We start from the raw sequence: 17362 nt of genomic DNA, 5'->3' as shown, positions 1-17362 counted from the left end.
GAAAATGGGAAATTTATTGAAATAGCCACAGCAGGGCGCGGCGCGGGGGGGGGGGGAAGGGCCACCCAGGGCCACCCAGGGCCACCTCGGCCCCGCTGCGCGCTCCCGCCGCCCCCCGTCCCTCGCGGCTCCGCGCCCACGTGCGCAGCGCGCGCGCTCGCGCGGTGCCTTTAAGGCGCGGCCCCGCCCCTCGCCTCCGCGGTGACGTCGGCCGCCCCCCGCGCCCCCCTCCGGGAGTAACGGGAGGGAGAGGAGGGGGGAGAGAGAGAGGAGGGGTCCCGCCCCGCGGTGACGTCAGGCGGCGGCGGCCCGGGGAATGACATCACCTGTGCGAGTGGCCGGCGGCGGGCGGGAGCTCGCGCCGCAGTGTCCCCGCGCCGCGGCCCCAGCGCAGCCGCCGGGCGGAGGAGGAGGAGGAGTAGCAGGAGGAGGGCGGCCGCGGCCCTTCCGCGCCCCTCCGCCGGCCAGCATGGGAGCGGGCGGCCGCTCCGCCAGGTAACGGCGGGGGCGCGCTATAGCGGGGGGCGGCGGGGCGTGAGTGTGTGTGTGAGGGGGCGTCGCAGCGCGGGCGCTTTGTGAGGCGCGGGTGCAGGTGGTGGTGTGGGGGGGTGCTGCACTGAGCGCGCGTTGTAGCGGGGGGGCGCAGGTGGGTCGCGTGGAAGGGGACGCGGTGTAGTGAGGGGCGCGGGTGGGTTTCGCTGAGGGGGCGCGGTGTAGCGGCGTGGGGGGGTGGGGGGGAGCGCCGGTGGGTTGCAGCGAGAGGCGGTGTTGTGGCGGGGGCGGGCTGCGCTGGGGAGGGGTCGCATTATAGCGGGCGTGCGCGGTGTAGGGAGGGCTGCAGGGGGGTCGCGGTGTAGCGGCGCTGGGCGGGAGAGGGAGCAGGTGGCTCGCTTTGGGTATCGAGGGTGGTGCTATAGTGAGGGGGGCGCTTGGGAGGGGTGTGGGCAGGCTGCGCTGGGGTCTCGTTGCGGGGGGTGCGGCCGGCTGGCGTGGAGGGGGGTCGCGTTGTAGCGGGGGGGTGCAGAGGGGCAGTCGGGGGGCGCAGGTGGGTGGCACCGGAGAGCCGGGGGCGTGTTATAAAGGGGTGTATGGCGGGGGGCGCGCTATAGCGGGGGGTGCAGGAAGGGGGCGCGCTGGACCACCAGCCCTTGCAGCGGAGGGATGCGAGGGAGAGCCGGGGCGGGGGCCCCGGTACCGGGCGGGGGCCCCGGGAGGCGCTGGAGCCCGGGGGGGGGCTGTCCTGTTCCACGGCCCCGTACCGGGGGTGCGCTCCGGGCCCCGTTACCCGGGCGGGGCTCCGGGCTCCAGCCCGCGCCCCGGTGCCGGTTCACCCTCCCTGGCCCCCCCGCGCCCCCACCGCCTTTAGGACAAGGCAGCCCCGTTTCCCCGCCGTGCTCCCCCCCGTCCCCCTCGTCCCGGCCGCGGTTCCACCGGGCGAGGGAGTGCTCGGTGCGGGGTGGGGTTAGGGGTGTTCTGGTGTCACCCCCGTGCTAAGGAGGTGTCCCACCGAGCAGCACTGTGGGCTTTCCCCGTGCTGGCGGGAGGTGGCCGGGGGCCCATGTCCCCTCTCGGTGAGACCGGTGGCTCCTCCGCCTCCCGGCATCCGCGTGCGCTGGGGATGCTCCGGTGTCGCTCCGGGAGCGGCATCGCGGGGATGCGGGTGCCGGAGGAGACCCGGGAGCGTTCCCCGCGGCGCTGGCAGGGCGATGCCGCAGCCTGGGGACGCGGCTGTGTCCCCCCGGGGGGCCGCCCTCGCCCCACCCCAAACACCGGTGGCCCCGTGGGTGCCGCGTCCTCCCCGCCAGCTCCGGAGCCCATCGGGACGTGGGTTTCACCTCGCTCCCCCCAGCTGTGCGGTGGTGGTGGTGACAGCAGCAAGGAAGGGACCTGGGTCACCCCAAAACTACCCAACCCAAGACCCCGTGTTTGGGGGGGGTCCCCACCCTCGTACTGGGGTGGCCGCACCAAACCCACAAGGTGCGGCTGGCTCGGGGGACCGAGGGACACCCCAAGGGTCAGCAGTTTTCCATCCGCCCTCGGGGATTTCAGCTGAAATCCCGAGCCCTGGGGCCATCCTGCGGAGGGGGAGAGCTGCCCCCGGAGCCTCCAAAACTTGTCACATGGAGGATGACCCCCACACCCCAAAATACTAATAATGATTAACGGTGTTTGTGTCTCACTATGAGGATCCTGTTCCAGTCCCTCCTGGGGAAGCAAATGGTGTAGATGTGGTATAAGGGGGGGAAATATGCTGGTGAAGAGGTGACACCCGTGGGAGGGGTGTGGGGCTCTGCGGGGCCGGGTGGTGCCTCCCGGGGTGGGGGACATCTCCGCTCTGTGGGCGTTTGCCCTCGCCAAGTCCCTGGAGGCTTCGCTTGGCAAAAGCGCTCGTTGCAATTGGGAGGAAAAAGCGGTTTTGGTTGGGGGGTGGGTTCCAGCCCCTCCTCCGAGCCGGGAGACCCAGCGGGGGCGAGGGGGGGTGTGCGTGGAGTGTCCCCCAGCCCCTCCCCAGACAAAGCCCTGGCTGCGTTTGCAGGGGTCATTCCCCACTGGCACTTCTGCCCGCAGCCCCCGGGCTCGCACTGCTGCCTCGCAAAATATTATGGATTTATATATTTTTTTTTTCCCCTATAAAGTGTCTTTTGGGGGTTGTGTATGTGTGCCAGGCTGGGGGAGCTGGCGGCGTGGGGGGTCCCGCTATGGGGGACGAGGCTGCTCGACCCCTCGGGCTGCGAGAGCTGCTGATGGGGGACGATAAAGTCACATCTGGGTCCTGAGCACGGCGCCGGGTGGGTTCGGCAGGGCAGGGTGCGTGCTGTTGCGGGGACCCTCCTGGTGTCCCTGGGGTACAGTACCCCTCCTCCTGCCACCCCGATGGGGGGAAAGCTGTTAATTGTTCCCTGTCAGATTGGCTTATAAATTACCAAGCTTGCTGGCACTCTCCTCCTCCTTCCTGTGCGTGGTAAGGGCCCATATTTCAAACGGGAAAAAGTCATAAATACTTTGAGTAATGCGAGAGGAGCTTCCAGCTGAAGCGGTGCCACCAAGCGGTGCGGGGGGAGAGGGGTCCCCCGCAGTGGAGCTGTTGGTGTGCTCGGGCGTGGGGTGGTGGAGGTGATGGGGGGCAGGAGGGCCTCGAGTCCTCTTGGAGTTGTCCGCTGGCATCGGCCTCGCTGGCAGGACGGGGTCAGGTCCTTCGTGTTCCCCTGGCCACCGGGTTTTATAAATGTGTTTGATAAACGCAGCGTCTTCCTGGGGTGTCTCCTCCGTCTCGCCCCGAGGGGAGCAGGATTGCTCTGCCGTTTGGATGCTACAGAATAACTGGTGTGATACGTTGTGTGAGGAGAAGAGCAAAAAGGTGCCTTTACTCTTTGTCCAGGGGGACGGGTTCGCGTTAGACCCTTAATTCTGCTGCTTTGGAGGAGGGAGAGGTGGGAATGAGAGTGAAGAGACAGCCGAGGTCCAGCCAGGTGGGATGTCCGAGGAGATGACGTGGCCACACTGGGGCTGGAGCAGGGGCTGGTCTTTGTGGTTCTTCATAGCATGCCACCACGTGTGGACGTTATTGGAACCCTCTCTGTTCCCAGCTGAAACAGTTTTTCTTTTGCGTTGCAGGGATAACAAAATTGCAAGTGTAGGATACGGAGAGAAAGCGAAGGCAGATGTATCCCACGTCAGTGCGGGCAGTGCCATTGTGGGTTAAGGAGAGAGGTTATTCAGTTGTGTTAAAAAGGTGCAGCTTAAGTAGCTTAATCCACAGTTGCTGAACTTTGAGCTTTAAATTCTTCTTATATGAGTTGATAAGAACATGCATATTATTCATAACTCTCTCCCCAAAAAAAGGAAAATCTGCAAGTGACTTCAGTTAAATATCGTCGCTTCAACAGCGTGAAAAATATGCCCAACTCTCAACTTCAAACCCTCCCTTCCCTTGGCCCAGCTCCCTCCATCCGTGAAGCTCTCTGCTTCCTGCTGCCGGCGCGGAGGTCAGCGGCAGCGGGGTCGGGAGTCCCGGGCTGTGCTCTGGGCACCATCCTCATAACTCGTTGAGTTTTTTTTTATATTTGCCAAACGAAGCGCATCGCCAGGCTGGGCGGGCAGGGACGCTTCTGGCTAGAACAGGATTATTTTTTAAAAATTGTCGTCGATTTTCAACTCCTGAGCCCTGAAGTAGTAACGCTCAGGCCAGCTTCCTTTCTGCAAAGTTTATTACACAATAAGCTGGAACAATCTGAGGGCTCTGTTTGTTAGACTGTTTTTTTTTTTCACTCTCATCCTCTCTTTCTGATTGTTTGCTTTATAACTTGACTGGTTTTTTTTTTTGTTCTTTGACATCAACCTAGCAAACTGGAAATTGTCTTTTTTTTTTTCCCCCCCATCCTTCACCTCATAAACCCTCTAGACTTCTGGATCTGATCCAACATAATTCTCTTGGACTTATTTTTTTTTTCCTAGCTTGGGTATCATTGTCTTGGCTTAGGAATTTATCGAGCTTGGCGTTCCTGAATGAGCCCTTGCAGAGCCCTTTGCAGGTGGCCACGTCCCTGTACACACACCTGAGCTTTTTTAAAGGATGTGCAGATCTCCAGAGGTGTTTAGGGATGCTCTGCTTTCTCTCTGGAGACAAAGAGGTGGTGGTGAGGGTGACAACAGCCCAGCTCGTGGGGATGGGGATGCTCCAGCACCCGACGCTGGGATTTCTCCCTACCCCTGGGACTTGCTGGCCCCATCAGAGACTCCTGTCCCCTGCCCCGGAAAAGCGAGGCTCCGCCGTATCCCGATCCAGCCAGCTTGCTGCGGCCTTGGGCTACTTGGGACTCACCTGGGTTTGTGCATCTTGGGTTTGGAAAGCTTTGGAGATGGCCTTTGCGCAGCTCCTGGTGTAGCAGAACGGGGTGTCGGAGCCCTGCTGCGTGGATGTGGCCAGCCCAGAGCCGTGATTTTTACCATTTCCCTCTTCCACACGTTAGTGTAGGTCAGGCCATTGCGGTTTGAGTGTTGTCACACAAATAGGATCTGTAATAACGTCCATGCTCTAGTTCCCTGGCAACATTTGCACAATTAAGAGCTGCTCTAGATTAGAAAGCAGATCTTAGTTTGTCTAAACAGGTTTAAAAACCTATCAAATTAAACTGAGCCAGGCGACTCGTATAATGTGCACACCTAAATTGGTTTAACGTTTGCATAAATCAGATTAAATCGGGGCTGTGGGATGGTTTAGGGTAGGAAGCCTGTGGCTGTTTCTGCCCAGCTCCGGAGGTCTCCGCTCCTGCCGCGGTGTCAGGGCTTTTTTTGCAAAGCAGCAGCTGAATCGCTTGTTCACAGCCTCATTTCGTAGGTGGTTGCTCTTACGGCGCTGGTTTACATCAGCCCGGAGGGTTGCACTTGGGCTGTGACCTCGCAAGCAACCGGGATGCCCCCATCTTAGGGCAGATGGAGGCAGAAACCCAAAGGTCGAGTGACTTTTAATGGTGCGATTCGGGAGGTGGGAGGGTGGGCAGCAGCGCGTGGGCAGCGTGGCCGCACGTAGATGCGGATCGGGGCTGGTTCGGCTGCAGCCGTGATTTGCAACGCGTGGCAGGTCCTGCGGGTGGTTTGCAAGAAGGGTCCCTCTCTCTGGGGGGATTTTTAACCCCGCTGGGGTTTGAGTAGCAAAGCATTCGCGTGAGTCCGTACGCGGGGAGCACAACTCCTGGGGGGGTCCTGCCTCTCCTGCTTCGGTCTTGGGGCATTTTGGACGTGGCCCACTGGGGGCTTGGGCATGGGATGCATCTGGTGTCCTGCTTTTGAGCGTCAAGTTCCCTCCAGTTAGCCAGTTTAAGAGCGCAACAGGTAACCTGGTCTGCTCAGACTGGTTCGCTCTCTTTGGCACATGCTGCTGTGTTCCTGGGAGGTGGTGGATTTATGCGCCCGACCGAGGGATGAGTTGAGATACACCAGAACCTAACTTCAGAAATGCCCCATCTTTACAAAATGCTACTTTCAGGGTTTTTTTTTTTCCCCCTTTCACTTCTCTTTGCGGGTAGTGAACACATAACGTGATGCAGAGTTTACACGGGGTAACCACGTGCTCTGGGCACAGAAGGCACGAGGCTGGAGGCGAAGCGCTCTCCATCTCTCTTGCTTGCAACCACCGAGTTGGGATCGCGGATAGTGGGAAGGAGAGAGGGAGGGCACGGTGTGCTGGTTTCTGTGTGGCTCCTCAAAAGACAATAATCCCACCCTGGGGAAACAGCAGCCTCGTCTGAAATTCAGCGCATTGTCTCTTTGTGCTGCTTGAGTCGTATCTCTTCCTCTGAGCTGTTACTTGTTTTCTTCTTCGTGGTGTCCCTGTACCCAGATCGGTGTTGGTAGTGATTCCACAGATGATTTAAATCTGAAAGGTTCTTTTCTTAAAAGTCTTGATTGTGCTTCCCTCCATTTTGCTTTTGTGAAGACAGCAGAGATGGACAGGCTCCCTGCTTGCCGTGCTGCAAACGCACGTGTGCATGCAAAACCTGCAGGAACTGGGGATTTATTTTTTTAAAACTGATCTTCAGCTCTGAGATCAGCAAGTGTTTGCTCTGGTACCCGTGAAACGTAGACGGGTGCTGCTTCGGGCTTGCACTGATTGAGGTTTCCCTCCTGCTGCTTCTTCCCTTTGTGTCCTGCGTGTCGCTGCCGCTCGCTGCCGGCGGCTCCGGCTCTTCCCCTCCGTCGGCTGCGAAGGGGAGTCGGAAGCTGAGCAACAGTTTCCAGTCGCCACGTGAAGTTCCCACGCCCGGCACCGCTCAGGATGTGCAGAAAGCAAAGGTGATGGGCAGAGCTGCGTCCCGCTGGCAGCTCCAGGGTGGAGCGGGCAGGTGGGGGCCAAACCGCCCTTTCCTCCCCGCAGGAGGGGATGTGGAGGGGTGGCCCTGGGCGGGCAGGGACGGTGACAGGGAGGATTTGGTGTCAAAGGTGTTTCTGAGGATGCTGTGGTCTCCACCAACAAATCGTTGTCCCTGGGATTGCTCATGTCCCCTCCAGGCAGCTGGCCGGTGCGCCCGACCCCCCTGGGCAGCCTGGGGGAAGGGGCAGAGGGGGCTGAGCACCACAGCCCAGCACCCACACCTGCAGGCAGGCACCCGAGGGCTGCCTGGGAGCGGGCAGGGTGGCGGCGGTGCCGTCTCCTGGCCAGGCGTGACCTGGTCGAGCTGAACTCCTTGCGAAGGGCAGAGGGATGCTCTGGAAACCCAGAGGCGCCGGTGCAGGAGGATGCAGAGGGCTGGGCATCGTGGTGGCCGGTGCGTGGGGTTTGCCCAGTGCAAACCAGTTCGTGAACCAACTGGTGTTTCTGTCCACTGGTCCTTGGCGTGGGGTGGCCGGCGGTGGCACGGACCTCAGCCCCGTGGCGTTTTGCACTGGACCTTCACGTGCCATGAGCGGAGCGGCACAGAAACCTCCCAGCCGGCTCTTTCCTTCTGAGTCGCCATTTTATTTTTCTTAAACGTTTATGTATAACCGTACACTAACCTATAAAAATTAGTTTAGGATGGCTGCCAAGAAAATCTCTGCAGTGCCTTGTGGGTAACTCCCTGTGAATTACCATAAAAGCTGTAGTGCCGAGGCTGCCGTGGCAGTTGTGAGGATGCCAGTCATAATGCTCTGTATTTAAAGTTCAGATGGATGTGTAATGCCTTCGTGTCTGGATTGCAGCAGCTTGTAGCGTTTCTGGCCTCCCTGCCCTGCGTGCCGCTGCACCCGCTCTTGCTTTTTAACATCCTCTTGCACTCTTCCAGCGTTTTGCCCGATTGCAAAATGCAACAGGTAGCAAAACGTGGGCTAGCCACGCTCGGAGGGAGAGTGCTTTCTGATAGCTTCCTCCCAGGAGGGATGAACCTCCTGCTTCCATTGAGCTGGCGGCAATATTTCACTTAAGGGAAAAGCCGCTGCGTGACCCATCCCCTCTGCATCCTGCACGGACGATGTCCTGTTTCCGAGAGCGCTCTATTTCTGGGTGTGCTGGTCGCCAGGACCCGAACTCGCTCGAGTAAATGAAACGTGGGTTGTCCCGATGCTCGGCGGAGCCTGTGCGAGGGCGATGCATCGCTGCCGTGCGGGAGAAGGCTGCGGCTGGCTTGTAGGCGAGTTGGTTAGTGTTACTGCTTCGCTGCGTGTCCTTGGAAATACGAAGTGCTTTTCTTTATCTGTTGCTGCTGTTTTTCCTGCGGAGCGGCGAGCCAAGGTGACTGCAGGTCTCCAAAGCGGAGCCTCGCTCGAGGAGCCGCTGCGCTCGGTGCGGGTGCTTGGCAGAAGGTGTTGCTGATCTGCTGCTGGGCATGATGGATCATTTCATTTAAATCTTCCTGAAATATAATATTCATCACGGTGTCAGTGTCCCACCTTCATTATAGCTTACTGATAAACATCTCTAATCAGAGAGCGATCTCTCTGCCCTGCCAGAAACTGCCTGGGGATAATGAATTCATTTTGGAGGGTGTCTCGGGGATGTGTTCCTGCTCTCCCAGCCCTGTCCGTGCGTGGAGAATCACTTGCCTGGGTGATAAATAAAGCAAGAAGCAAATCTGTGTTTCCCAGATATATTGGGGGTGTTTGTATGTGGCTGTTTCTGTTCAGGGCTCTGAGATGGTGCTGGTTCGGATGTAACCTGGTGTCCCTGTTAGCACAGTGGGGTTTTGCCCAGGGATTTCTGAAAGGACCCTTAAACGCAGACCCTGCCCTGCCTGGGGCTGGGGGCTTGGGGCAATGCACCAATGCAGCTTAACCCCCCTCCCCTTGCTGGGCAGCCGGGCTGCCCCTTCCACCCCCGCTGCCGTCCCGCGGGGTTTGGGCAGGAGGGGATGCAGCTTTACGCCGGCTCTCACGGGGTGCCGGGGCGGTGACGGCCCCGCGTGTGGCCAGGCACGTGCCCCGTACGGTTCAGATGAGCTGTTTTACTGTTCTCCCTGCGGGGTCCAGAGCCAGTACGGGAGCTGGCAGGACCCAGCACGAGTCCTGGGAGAGGTTCAGCCATGGGCAGGCTCAGGATTGAGCATCAGCAGGATTGTTTCTACCTGTGTGGCGGTGGGAGATGGCGGCTGCTGGTCCCGTGTGCCGTTGGGACTGCCCCAGTGGGGAGAGTCGTTGGTTCATCGTCCTCTGAGCCCCTTTTGGGAAAGACCCCGGAGGTTCTGGGGAACCAGCTCCTGATCATTTCTGCGGTTTTGACCTTCGGCATCAGAGTCAAAGTGTTGCGAGTCCCCAGAAGCCTTGGACAGACCTGACCTCTTGGGCTGCCCTTCTGGAAAGGGCTTTCCTCTCCCCACGCCTCTGCTTGTGCCTCCGCTTCCTCCTCTGCATTTGACCCAGAACAAGCCGAATTTTCCTCTGGTTTGGGATTTCCTGTCACCTCTGCTCCTCTCCGGCATCCAGGCCCTGAAACTCGCAGCCTCTTTCTGTCCTGTTGCAAACTTGTCAGAAGGAGGAAAATCCCCCTGAATTTGGAGTCACTGGACACCGCCCGTCCGTAGCGTCCGACTCCTGCTCCACCGTGCCAGCCCTGGCTCTGCTTCGAGACCCGCTCAGAGCCCCGAGGAGGACAGCTGAGCCAGTTCCCTGCTATCTCCTTCCTGGAAGGACTTGTTGCACCACGCTGATAAGATTTATTTTTTCCAGGAGCCCAAAGCACAACTTGGCACCCTCAAAGGATGAGGGTGAACCTGCTGTCGTGCTCCGAGCAGAGCTGGGCGCAGGGCAGGAGGTGGCGGCGGGGTCCGAGGACAAGCCACCGTTGCCGCGTGTCCTCCCAACGTTATCCTTCTTCCTTGGGGAGGGATGAGGGGAAGCTCCAGCAGCCCCTATCGCATTTCAGCATCTCAATTTTAGCAGTCTGACCTGCAGGAGCCCGTCTGGAGCTGCGAGCTGGGAGCACCAGTGGCGTTTCTGGCCCCCAGGGCTGCTCACGGACTACGTGCCCTAAAGGCTTTGCTGCTGGTCCCTGTAAGGGCATCCCAGTGAGGCCATTTGGGTTTGGAGAGTGACCACAGACCTCCAGCGCTCTCAGCATCACCTCCCGAGCTGCTGGCAGCAGGACTACAGCTTTGATGCTTTATCCATTCATCCCTCTGCAAAGCAGCTTGGAAATCCATGGGTGAGCGGCTGCCGCAGCGGTGTGGAGGGCAGGAGCATCCCTTTGCTTCTCCTCCTGTTGGAGGTGACGCAGGGGACAGCACCCATTCAGCAGCTCCAAGACGTGCTGACCTCAAACTAGGTGTCAGGTTGCTTTGAAAAGAGAAGTAGGGAGGTGGGGAGGAACTGAAGTGTTTCTTAGAAGTAAAAGAGAGAGGCTGTGGCTGCCCCCTCCCTGGCAGTGTTCAAGGCCAGGTTGGATGGGGCTTGGAGCAACCTGGTCTGGTGGAAGGTGTCCCTGCCTGTGGCAGGGTTGGACCTAGATGATCTTTAAGGTCCCTTCCAACCCAAACCACTCTGTGATTCTGTGATCTCACTCACCGCTTGCCCCGGAGAGCCTTTCTCTCCTCTGAGCCCTCTAAACCTTCTCATGAGGAACCTTTACAGGTGATTCAGTTGCAGTTTCTTTAGGGAATATCAGAGGAGTTTGTGATGCTGGACTTGGAGTCTCATATCGGGCCCCCAGAACACTCTGTGGCACACTTTAATCTTCAGAATAAAATTAAAGCAAGACTTTCAACTGGGATTTCTCTTTGGAAGTCGCTTTATTTTAAAACCACTTTTTTCCTGATTGGTCTTTTAGGAGGGGAAAAAACCCATATCCTGAAATCTTGCCTATTTAAATAATTGCCAGGATTGGGCTTTTTTAAGTCGCAAGATGGCTGTGCTGCTTTCCCAGTGCCCTCCGTCGAGGCAGCACTGGAAGCGGTGGCATCAAATGGAGTCCTGTCTGTCCATCCTTTTCTGTCTGTACGTGCATCCCTTGGTGCCTGTTGCAGCTTCTGGATGTGGATAGTGGGAGCAGGAGGGCAGAGGATGCGGGTAGCGGGAGCAGGAGGGCACAGGACAGAGGTACCCTTTGGCACGCTTGCACTCGCAGTTGGCTGATGCCATGAGTGCACCATCGCTTGCCGTCGAGCCTCTCGAAGTGTGCTTTGGCACAACTGGGCAAGAGCCGGGAAAACCCACATCGCTGCCAAGCAGCACCGCTTTGGGGAAGGTTTTGTGGCTCTCAGGAAGCTCTGAGGAGGATGGGATGGGATGTGGGGGTGCGCGGGGGAGGACGGAGTGGCGGCAGCAGATGGGAACACGGGGGATGCCGCTGGGATGGAGGTGGTGGAAGGGACGCCGGGTGCGGGCACAGCCCGTGCGGCTCAGCGGCGGAGGGGGTGTGCAGCCCCGCTGCTCAGCTTGGTGCCAGCAGCCCCCTCTCCGGCTGCGTCGCTCACTCTCCCCGACGGGGCTTCATGCTGTGACTGCTCCTGCCCAGAGGGATGCGGTGAAGCTTTGCTGGAGCCCAGTGCTGTGGGAGTGGGAGCTCCCAGTGCCGTGGGAGTGGGAGCTTCCCGCTGCTGCAGGAGAGTCCGGGCTCCATCTCGCCCCTGCAGATGCTCCCAGTGTGGCTCCCGTGGGTGCTGCAGCACTGGGCACAGGGCAAGCAGCTGCTGCTCAGCCAGAGTTGACCGAAGATGTGTCTCCCTGTTCTCCACTCCTGGGCTCTGTCTGCCTGATCGGGTCCTCCTGGCAGTGCTTCTCTTGGTTTCTGTTTTCCCATGTGCCGCGGAGGCAAACTGGAGCAGCATCCCTGCTCCACGTCTTCTTGGGCAGAGGAGCCGACAGCCCTTCCTGCTGCTGGGACCAGGAACTGTCCGGGGAGCATGATGGGCTGGTGTGGGAAGCAGCTTTTGCTCTCCCACCTGGTGCCTGCTGTGCTCTGGGATGGGGTTTGGTATTTTGGGGCAGGACTGTGAAATCCCAGCGTGGGCTCCCACGTTGCTGCATCGCATCACTGTGCTTTGGGTGTTGCACAGAGCCCAAGACTTTCACCGACAGTGCAACACCCCGTAACGTCCTGTGTGCAGGCTGGTGGGAGCGATGGGAGATGCTGTGGCTCACCTCGGCTGTGGAGCCCCCCTGGGTGCCTTTTGGGGCAGCATCAGCCTTGCAACATATGGGGAGGCTCCAGCGCTGAGATAAGGCTGGGGCTGATGCACAGAAACTTGCAGCAGCTCATCTGCTTCCCGGCCTCCTGCAATTACACACGCAGCTGGAGCCGTGGCTGGGGCAAAGCTGCCGGTGGTGGGCTCGCTGCCTCCAGCCACGGAGACGGACAGACACCCATCATTCTTGGGTGCTTTCATAACTGGCATAGCTGGGCACCGCGCCGTGGGGTGTCCTGTTCTGCCTCATCTCCGGCATCGGCCCGTCTGTAACTGTATGTTCCAGCAGTAAATTCACCCACGAAGGGAGGTCTCAGGTTCCCTCCTGGCTGGAGGGGTGCCCAGGAGCTGCAGCCCTCGCTCCCTGCCCCGTGGCATGACCCGGCGGGGAACGCAGCCCTGTCTCTGCCCGTGGCCTCTGTGACCGGCTCCGGCTGTGCTGACGCAGCTTTTGGGTCCCTCTGGTTTGGAGGCAGGGTGCCCCGAGCACCGCTTGTGGGATAACACAGCAGAAACCCTTCTGGACAGCCCTGCTCCCAGACCCAGCTCGGGGGAGGCAGAGATCATGGCAAACACCGTTGGCTTGGTTCACCAGCATGTGCCGGAGCTTTCCCTGCTCCTGGTGGGGTACAAATGGGCTCTGCGGTGCCTCTGATGCTGCCGCTGCGTCCTACCCGAGTGGCAGATGTCAAAGGAAAAACCCTTTGGCTTTGTTCTTTGTTGCTTTTACTGTTTGCAGTGAAGTGGAGCAGCGTCCCGGGAGCTTTGGGGTACCCAAGAACCCGTCTCTGTCTCTACCGGGGCAGAGGCAGCTGCGTGGGGCGTTGCTGGCAGGCTCTGGGCAAGTGTTGTCCCACAGCCAGATCCTTTAGGGTGCAAACTCCTGCCCTTCTCTGGGCAGGGTTTTCAGCCCTGTCGTGGGGCAGTCGATGGCACGGCTCATTCTCGGCTTTTGGGGTGAATTTGCCATTGATTATCTGTTCTTTTTGGTTGCAAGGGCTTGGCTCAGCATCGTGGCTGTGGATTTTTGCCCCGGGTGAGCACAGGAGCAAAACGACCCTCTGTTCCCTGGGGTGGCCAGAGAGAGATGGGGAAGCTCAGGGAAATGTGGTGGTCCCAGCTGGCCCCTGGGTCGAGGGGAGTGTGGTGGAGGGGGGCTTGGGGGCCGAGGAGAGCGAAAGGGGCTTGTTTGCAATCACGAGTGGGTGCTCATGCTCTGGTGCTGGTAGTTAACATCCCTCTGTGCTCTGCTGAGCGCTCGCGGGACTGGGAGCACTGGGCTTGCAGCTGGGAGCGGCATGGGCTGATGGCCCCCTTGTCCCCAGTGGCGACGGTGGCCCCGTCTGCCCTGTCCCCCTCCCCTTCATGCTGAGCAGGGGTAGCTCTCGGAGAGCCTCTCCCGACCTTTCCAGCTCTGTGCCCTGAGCTGCCACCAAGTGACACGGTGACATTTCACGTCTTGCATGTCTGAGCGATTTCATAAAGAAAAAGCCAGCAGAAATGAAACGCTTTGGCTTTTTGTGTCCGACAAATTGGATTTGTTAACCTGAAGCTTCATCTGTCAGCTGGCGGGACCCCTCCGCGCGGCGGCGGCTGATGGGACGGGGTGGGAAGGGGAGGGAAAGTGTGTCTGAGATGTGGGGAGGAGGAGGAGGAGGGAGTGGTGTGGTGTGGTGTGATGTTTGCTGTGCTTTCAGCAGTGCGTTTCTGGAGGTCTCTTTGGGAAGGATGGGTCCCTGCATCAGGCATGGGACAACTGAGCTGTCGGTGCTGCAGCCCAGCCTGGTCGAGGCAGCAATTGCTGTTTCTCTCTCCCAAGCTGGGAAAGCAGAGTCTTTACCTACCGCCATCGATGGGGTGATGCTGCCATACGCTGGTTTACCCCAGCACGCCAGAGGGGCAAAGCAAGATCAGTGCCCACAACCGTGCTGCACAAACCGCAGCCCACGCGTGTTCGGACAGGGCAGCGTTACCTTTGCGGCTGCGTGGAGCTGCTGGGCTCGGCGTGCACAGCCCTGGGCACGAGCCCATCGTGTTTGCACGGAGCACGGGCCTCGTTCGCAGAGGGGGAGGCAGGCACCGGCCCGACATGACTCGACGTGCGGCGGATGGTTGCACAGAACCTGCTGTTAAATAGTGTGCTGTGTATTGTGTCTGTGATCATGTTATTTATGGTGCGTGCGTATGGCAGGTAGAAGATGCAGCCCCGGGTCCCTTCTGCTGTCCCCAGGGAGCGTGTGTGCAGGGGGAGGTCGTTTCCTCTGCTTTTGGGCTCTGTTGGAGAGCTCTGTTTAGAGTTAATGCAGTTTAACCCCGCTCTGGGGATGGGCACGAGGAGTCCTGGGTCCCTGGGGAATTGCGAAGTTGCTTCCCTTTTCCTTTTTTCTAAATGAAGAAAAAAAAAAGAAAGAAAACAAAAAAGGCTTTCCGTGGAGCGGGCGGGTGAGTGCGTGTGGGGAGAGCCAGCTCCCTGCCGAGCTGTCGCAGGCAGCAGCCGCCGCTGCCCCGGGACTTTGGGGACCCTCCGGCAGCGCTGGCGCCGGCTGCTCTTGCTCTCTGTCCCCGCATCCCCTTGGCCGTGGCACGTTGCTGCTGCAGCTCCCTCCGTCCGTGCTGTCTTTCTCAGCCTTGCCTTTCCCTGGCAGTGGGTTTGTCCTCCGTGGATCCGTTACTGCCCACGTGGTCCTCGCGGCAGCTCGCAGCCCGCGTTGGGGTTTTGCAGGTCTCGCTTGGCTACTCAGCAGGCTCCAGTGTGGGATGGCTGCAGGCTCTGGAAAACTCTCCAGTGCTGCTCATATGGAAAACACTCTGAGTAACCACAAAGAATGGAGATGGTGCTTAAAAAAACACATGCAAAGGTCATGTGGAGGGGCCTACCAGATGGGGTGTGGAAGCTGCCTCGTGTAATTTCTGCTGGGGTTGTGTGACTTGGGAAACTCCTTCCCCTGAGGGATGTGGCAAATGTCTTGCTTAGGTCTTAGAAGGGGCTTGGAGGACTCAGCAAGGTGCTGCAGCACTGCAAGCCGCTGCCTGGCATCTCCTGTGGCTGTGCTTTTGCAGGAGAACTGTTAGAGAGAGAAACGCCTTCCAAGATTATTTGGTTCCTGATGTGCATATTGCAGTTTTTTCTATCCTAACATCACCCAGAAGATCCCCACCACCCCGAGCATCAGGGACACATGGCAAAGTCCAAGGCCAGGGGCTGTATTTGAGGCTGAGGTGCCCAAACCCTCCCTGGGCTTCAAGAAGACCAAAGCTTGGGCATGGTGGGCAACGAGTCCACTGGGGCCACCAGGAACGTGGCTGCCAGAAGAAACCTGATGGGGTGGAAAATCCCTTTATTCAGTTTTCCCATGTCTGAAGTGCGAGTGGGAGTCTTGGACCCAGCTTTTTCCCAATGCAGAGCAAGGGGCTGAACCCTTCTGCCCAGGCGCCGGTGCCATGGATGCGTGTGGCACGTCCTCCTGGCTCCGTCGCCTCGATTTGAGGATTTGATGCATCCTGCTGTTTAAAAATAAATAGTTGGTTATTTTGGGCCAGGGAGGCAAACAAATCAACAGGCCAGTGATTTCTTCAATCATCCTGCATGCTGCACGGGGGAAAAATTAATAAAGTACCTGCCATCCCCAGAAGCTATTCGTTAAAACCAACGATAACGATGGGCAAAATTGAGTTCCTGCTGCTGATGGGTTCGTTCATGCTCCTGTGCTCCGCTCCCTCTCCAAGGCATCGCCGTTCCTGACAGTGCCGTGGTGGGAAAGGAGACGCTGATCCGTGATCCAGGTCTGAGCTTTTCCAGCATTGGGAAAAGCAGCATGGGGCTCTCCAGCCTCTCTGGGGACTCACTTGTTCTCTGAGAATTGGGTCCTTTTAGGTGTTTTGGGATCCACGAGAAGCCTGGATTATCCATGGAGTCGCTGTCCTGTGGTTATTGCTCATTTCTTGGTGAGTTTGGGCCTTTGGAGGCTTTTCAGGGCTTTGCAGAACCTGCACCCAGCATGTGTCCGGTAAAACCGCTGTGTGTGGTGGTGGCTGTTGGAGGAGGGATGGCTGGGAGCAGGCTCCGTTCTCTGCTTTGCTGCAGACCAAGGGAACATTGTTTTTCCAGTTCGTTCCTGAACTTTCTCATCTGTGAAATGGGCACACACAGAGCCATCCTTCATCAGGCACCCAGGACTCAACTCACTGTGAATTCGTCAAGTTTCCGCATGACAACCATGAGCTTGAGAAGACGAAGCTTTCCTTGGGCTACTGATAACTGCTCAAAGAAGCAGCCAACGTTACCTGCCTCCTTAGGGCTCTTGGCTACCCTGTGTCTGCTCTCCAAAGGTTAACCAAGAAACATTTGCCTTCTGACACTGGGAATAAAACACTGCATCATGGGAGCATCCAGCATCTGATTGCAGAGTTAATGGTGTGGGAAGGCTGAAGGAGCATCCTCACCTCTGGGTCTTGTTGCTGCAGAGCAAACCCCCGTGGGCACCTGGTGTTGTACCTCCACAGCCCCTGCGTTCAGTGCCATCCAAAATACTCCTCTTGCAGCAGGAACCTTGTGCAGCTCTTTGCGGTTCTGGGGGCTGCCATCCAGCTGCTGCCGTTGGGTCTCCTCGAAATTTTCCTCCTGGCCAACTTCTTTCAGGAATATTTCATGCCAAAGGAGATAACAGTGCAGGATCTCATGTCATGAGAGATGGAGGGTTTGTCCAGCTGGGAAAAGGGACTGTTTATTTGCTGGTTTAGCGCTGTGTGTGTCTTGCAGTGCCTCGGTGGAATATATACTATGTAAACAGCAGGTTAAATGGCCGTGAGTGTAAGAGCCAACCCCAACTACACTGGTGTGGAAGCCAGAGGGAAAGCTGAGCAGGTGAATGCTCGTATCCCTCAGCTCAAGTGGACAAAGGTCTCTTTGAGAGGTGACTTGAGAAGAAAAACCTTTCTCCCCACCCCAGTTTGGGTCATGCCCCATCCTTAGCCCTGTCCACAGGAGCCCTTTTGGCATCAGGGAGGCTGAAGGCAGTGTTTGCCACTCCATGTTTTGGTTTTTTTTGTGATGAATGTTCTCCTCCCCCACAAAATACCCACCTTTGGGCTGCTTTCATGTTCAAAGCAAGAGGAACGCGGCGGCTCCTGCTAATGAACCTTTGCTGGTTGCTCTGGCTTGTGGGTGGGTGTGAAGAGCAGATCTGGATTTAGCTGACTGCTGGCGAGGCTTTGGGAAAAAGGGGGAGAAAGTCCCTTTTGGGTTTATTGTTGCCATAAGAGATGCAGGCTCC

General features: G+C 58.4%; 1 protein-coding gene across 8 annotated transcripts in view; it reads left to right on the top strand.

Moving 5' to 3' along the window:
* Nucleotides 1-333: 333 nt before the first annotated feature.
* Nucleotides 334-17362, top strand: part of PTPRS (protein tyrosine phosphatase receptor type S) — a 156024-nt gene continuing 138995 nt past the window's right edge. For all 8 annotated transcript variants that reach the window (XM_068420469.1, XM_068420467.1, XM_068420468.1 and 5 more), the window contains exon 1: nucleotides 334-495. The gene's annotated coding sequence lies outside the window, so the exon portion shown is untranslated. The remainder of the gene's footprint in view (nucleotides 496-17362) is intronic.

The sequence above is a fragment of the Nyctibius grandis genome, chromosome 31 (assembly GCF_013368605.1).
Source record: "Nyctibius grandis isolate bNycGra1 chromosome 31, bNycGra1.pri, whole genome shotgun sequence".
NCBI lineage: Eukaryota > Metazoa > Chordata > Aves > Nyctibiiformes > Nyctibiidae > Nyctibius > Nyctibius grandis.
The sequence above is the reverse complement of the archived record's forward strand: the minus strand, read 5'-3'. Positions and strand labels throughout refer to the sequence as shown.